We start from the raw sequence: 6,000 nt of genomic DNA, 5'->3' as shown, positions 1-6,000 counted from the left end.
ACGCTGGAACCTCCCAGGTATTTCGACGCAAGCTGCAAGTCTCATCGCCGAATCTTGGGCTCCCTCGACCAGAAGGAGCTACGACGCAGCTTGGAATAAGTGGTCGGCATGGTGCAGAAGGAGAGATCTTCATCCCGTTTCTGCACCTTTAGTCGAGATACTGAATTTTCTGGCAGAACTTCTGCAAGATGGCAAAGCGTATAGGACCATTGGAGTCTACAGATCTGCAATTTCGGCAGGGCATGCACCGCTAGACGGCACACCAGTAGGGGAGAATACAGCGGTGATTAGACTCTTGAAAGGAATAAGATTTAGACAACCGCCGCAACCTAAGTACAAAGTGCTTTGGGACGTATCAGTGGTGCTAAAACTGCTAGCAGACTGGCCCGGCGACAGATATCTATCTTTAGAACAATTGTCAGGGAAACTGGCCATGTTACTGTGTATGGTGTCGTGCAGGAGAGTAGCAGACGTGAGGGCGCTAGAATTAGATAGGAAAACATATGGCCCGGAAGGAGTAACCTTTTATCTGGCAGAAAGAACTAAGACAGACTCAGCTACAATCTCATACCCATACATGCAGGACTGTCCGAAATGGTGCGTGGCATCATGCATTAAGGAGTATGAGAATAGGACAGCAGAAATGAGACCGGTAGGAACTACACAGCTACTTATAGCGCGCAGGAAGCCGCACAAAGGCGTGGCAGCAGCCACGATAGCTAGATGGGTCAGAGGTATCATGAGTCTAGCAGGCATTGATGTGTCAGCATTCGGGGCACACTCAGTTAGAGGAGCGATGGCGTCTAAAGCACTAGGGCAAGGCGCGACCCTACAAGATATCATGAAGGCAGCAGATTGGGCTAATGATAAGACCTTTAGGACTTTTTATTTTAGACCAATCAGCACGGTAGCAAGTGCAGTGGCAAGAAGCTTTGAACAAGCTTAATGCTCGCCTCCGTCTTGACATAGAATGAAGATTCCCCCTGCTAATAGCGCAGGGAGCTCTTGATTCTATTAAAGACAAGGAGGCGAGCATTAAATTCCAGACCCAAATACACTGAAAATGGGAAGAATATTGTAATGAAAGATATATGAATTGTGCATAATCATGATGTCCGTTTTCTCCTGAAAATAGGTTTGTATTCCCAGCCCTAACATATTTCTATTGTTTCATTTCTGACACTAGGAGATGACCAAAAGAACGGGTGAAAGCTAGTGCAGTAAGGAATTGTTCCGATCGGATTGCAAGTTCCGAAGCAAGAGGTCGAAGTCTGCAGGAAGCAGGGAAAGTGAACTGGTTGAGCCCGTTGGCTAGTTAAGGTTACAAAGGTTTACAGTTAAGCAGTCAAAGAAGAGGAGGAACACAGGAACAGGAAGGACTAAGGCACAGAGGCTAGAGGCCAGGACTACAGAGAATGATGGGATATGAAGTTTTCTAAAAAAAAAAAAATATATATATATTGTAATGTTTTCACAAAATATGATGTTTGTTGAAACTGCTGGAGAGTGAATTAAAAGAAGAGAAAGCTTAATGCTCGCCTCCTTGTCTTTAATAGAATCAAGAGCTCCCTGCGCTATTAGCAGGGGGAATCTTCATTATGCCTCTATTTATTTTTTTTGAAAGCGCTCACACAGCCCAGGGCATCGAGGCGCTATTACAGGAATATGTCTCTTAGTTGCATACTTATAACGCGCTTAATACCCAGATGTTTCTAAGCGCGGACATGGGGATGGAACCTGTATTGCTTTGGTTGTTTTGTTTCCAAGGCGAGCTTGTTGCCGCTGAGCTATCCTACCGGGACATACGGGAGTATATAGGCATTGTAGGCCGGATTGAGTCATTGGGGCCCTGTCTCGGCCTTACTAACTTAATTAGACGCTGCAGCGCATAAACTAGTCCTAATCAAGTCTATCTTCGGTGAGCAAAGACTGCCTTCCTCGCTAGAACCCAATTTCAGTCGTTGGTGAAATGTGTCTGCCACTGGGCGACTGCCCCACTCTCTGGATGACAGAAAGCCCCACTTAACAGGAAACAGTCTCATTCACAAGATGTGAAGTGGTATGGGTGGCACCTTTTGGTTTTCATGGGGAGAAATTGGCCCACCATATCTACCGCCCTGAATATGAGTGGGGGAGCCCAAACCCTCTCCAGAGGTTTATCCATCCAAGAATTTGTTTAAAGTAATTTGTCAAAATAAGTTCATTTTAGAAGACATTCTTCAGAAGAGATTGGAGAAAAAGCAATTGAATCTACAGGCGGTTATGAACACGTAATCTCAGCAACAGACCCTCAACCTGCTGAGCTTCATTTTGAGCTTTGTACCTCAGGACTCATGACTCAACTTCCAAAGAATACAATATCAGATGTGAATCCACTGGTCAGTGCCACTGTTTTGAAAACAGTGCAGTTCCTGTAAATGGCAGAAAAGCCAACACGGGGGGCAGTCTAGTTCAGGATGTAGAGTCAGAACCCAAACACTGTAAACATCTTTGCTCTTGCTAAAGAAAATAGGGAACAGGTGCCCCTAACCCACTGCACACTTGGCACCTATGCCAGATGGAGCGGCGGACCAAGGTGCGCAGTTGGGCTGATCTATGAAGAGCTGAGTGCAGGTGGGCAATCAAGCCTATCAAGAGAAGGGCTCTGATGAATTACCATCTGGCAAGGGTGTGAAAGCCCTGGCTCTTTTGATTTGTATTAATTAATACAATTATTCTGGTAATTCCATCTCTAAAGGGGTAATCTACTGATCAGATTCCACTTTCATAGGCTCCATGCCTAAAGCTTAGTGTGTACTTGTGCCCTGCTGCATCAGTATCCTGATCTGCAGCGCCTGCTCTACCAGTGGCACAGAGTGGGTTCAGAGGTCACAGGTGCAGAGGCTGCATTTAAGATATGCGCCACCCGTGAAACAAAACTATGATGATCATAAGTAGCCTATGCTCAGTGGCAGGGTAACCTCTAAAATAAGCCATGCCTGAGTTAAGGCATGGTGCATGGTCCTACCTATAATCATTGCAGCCATATCCAAATTGATATCACACATGTGTCAGCCCTGTTGGGCACTTCAGCTGTGGAAGGGTTTTGAGTATTCTCCCCAGAGAGGCTGGACCTTGCCCTACTGACAGGAATGTAGCCTGGGGGGGATTGCCTCTCGTTGTTCCTTTGTATTGGCAGGTAACACCCTTTCCCAGGGACAGTCGCTCCAGAGGAAGCTGGCCTGGGAACAGGAATCAAAGAACACACCCATTCACAAAAGGCTTGGCCTCACATATAGGGTACTGCATATCTAAAGGCCTTTGATCTGATTGAGCATGGAAGGGGGCGGGTTAGTGAAGTCAGGAGAGCGCTGTACAGTTGCGTAAGACTTCCACCTTCTTGTTTCTCTCTGCCTCGCTCTCTCATTCCTGTCCCCGCCACTTCCTCTAGAGCAAAGCACTTTGGGTTTCATGTCAGAAGAGCAAAGGCCACTTCTTTTAAGAACAGTGATTGGACCACAAAGGCAGGCTAACTTTAATCCAATGACCTGCAGGCTTGTGCTATTAAAAGAAGGGGTCTCACACCACTTCCTGGAATCATCTTTGAATCCTCTTTTGGACTCCAACCCTTTTCGGAGTCCTCCATTTGTGAGGTGAAGGCAGGTGTTGCAACGCAGAGCTGAGCTCTCTCCCCTAACCATCCCCAGGGAACACTGGGGATGCACATGCTGCTGGAACAAGACCTGCTTCTCTGCCAGCCACTGCGGTACCCAGGACCTCACAATGTTGAAGATCCCCTGCAGTTGTGTGACAGCCTCCCCTCGTGTTTTGGAACACGAGAAAATGATTCATTTTGTCCCTGAGCTCCTGGATTGGGACTCACAATATCCTGAGAGCCAAGCCAGCCAGGATCCTAGTGTTTTTCACTGTTGAACTTCTTGGAGCCGTGTTTCAAGAACCGTTCGACACATTACAACCACCAAGATCTTCCGGTGCTAGCTTTTGTACTTTCCCAATCTTCAACTTGCTCAAAGAGCAACAAGAAATCTGGTTTGGTGCTGCTGGACCACCAAGAACCACAAAAAGGTACTATTTTGCCTCCAATTCCCTCAGGGTCCGTCGCTTCTCCAAGCAACGAGTTGGTTGGAGTTCACTTTCTTCGGCCAGGGCCTCCCTCTGGAACAACCTCCCTGCCCCCCTGAAACTTGAGGAGAACCATCTCTGGTTCCGGATGCACTTCAAAACCTTTGCTTCTGCTTTCTCTCCTCCTCTCCCCTGCTGATTTCTTGGCTGATATTGAATATGCACTGGTTTACCTGGCCACCCTCTGATCCCATGCCCAGGTTCCCTTCTCCCCCAGCCGCACACCTTCACTGTCCTCCTGGCAACCCCCGCACTTGGGACTGTTTCAGTATCCCTACAGTCTCACCACCAGCACGTGACACCTGATGCTTGCACTTACCCTTTTACCCTTGCACTTGCCACCTGCTGGCCATACTTTTCTATTGTTATTTATTCTTTATCCCGTGTACTGCACTGTCCACTCCCTCCTCGCCCCTTCACTTTCCCCTCCCCCTTCCCATGCACTTGCGCGATCTGAATGACACCTGGCCTAGTAGGATCGCTGTCTGTCGTCCCTCTGTTCCCCCTCCCTTGCCTCGTCGCGCCTTGAAAAACTTATGTATAGGTGCGTTATAAATGCCATATCATATCATATCATTATTGACTACTACCGCCCCCCACCGCCCTGCATACCGCCTGTCCAACTTTGGGCCCTACAGAGTGGTTAGATCACCTGTATCTTTTTTGCAATCTCTAGAATTATCCTTTATGAACATTGTGATCTTTAAGTGACTTTTTTCCCCCTGTCTCATTGCCCAGAGTGCTGCATCTATTCTATCTTTGCATATTCTGTGTTCCTTCTAGAAGGGTTAATTAGTTAGTTTGTTATTATTGTACATGGTGTTTGATTAAATTATATATTTGTATAGAATCTTGGTTGTGCATTCCTTTATTTTGGACTGTTAGACTTCGCTGTTTGGGTTGCTACTGATAACAAGGAAACCCAACTGGGGTTAGTAGGGAACGGCCTATCTACCAAGGGTACAGGGCCGAAAATGAGACAGCTAAACAAAAGAGTGTAACCTTGCTAATTCTGTTTGGGACCACAGAGATTTTACGGTAGACAGATACATTAGTCTCTAGAGCTGTCCACTAGTATGTTTACAAAGAAATTAGGGTTCTTTATTGTTGCAATCCTACGGATAAATCAGCCGCCAAGTGCAGATTAAAACCCACTTATGAGTGTACAAGGTGCTTCTAAAAACATATATTTGTTTCGTTGTTACTTCAGAGTAAATAGAAAATAATGAATAATGAAATTCAAAGCAGGAAAAAACTTTAGATCAACAGGTAATTGTGAAAAAAGTGCAATCATATATTTTCAACAGTTAGCAAAACAGAAAGTCAACATAGTGCATATAATTAGGTACAGTTTACAATGATGTACAAAAATGCAAAAGAATATTATTAAAAAGAAAACACATATAACAAGAACAAAAAGGTAATGCTTGTTAGTTAAGTCCCTATCAAGGAAGTGGTCTTAGGGAGGGACTGAAATGCATGTAAAAAGTTCAGTAAATCCATTGCATTGTTGATCCCAAGATGGGTACTTTAGTTATCCCAAATATAACAACATTATTTTCAAAAAGCAGTGAATGCTGCAGGGTTATTAAATACAAGATATCTTATCCTTGCCAACGTGACAGTTGTTAGTTGAACAGAGGAATCAAAGGACAGGGATACAGGTGTTCAAGTGTTCCCTGTGTTCTTCACGTTTCGGCGGTGATGTACTGTAGTAAGTCCTCCTTCATCAGGGCTCCTAATTGGGGACCCTGTATGGGGCACATAGATATCTAGTGAGTGGAATTGTGTTGCGGGTGCCCGAGGTCATTGGGCACTATTTGTGTGGATATAGTCTCTCAGCGCCTGTCAGGACGCTTACCTGCCGATGCTTCAGAT

This window comes from Ambystoma mexicanum, chromosome 2p, assembly GCF_040938575.1.
Source record: "Ambystoma mexicanum isolate Mex_15411 chromosome 2p, UKY_AmexF1_1, whole genome shotgun sequence".
Lineage (NCBI taxonomy): Eukaryota > Metazoa > Chordata > Amphibia > Caudata > Ambystomatidae > Ambystoma > Ambystoma mexicanum.
Note: the sequence above shows the minus strand (reverse complement) of the source record.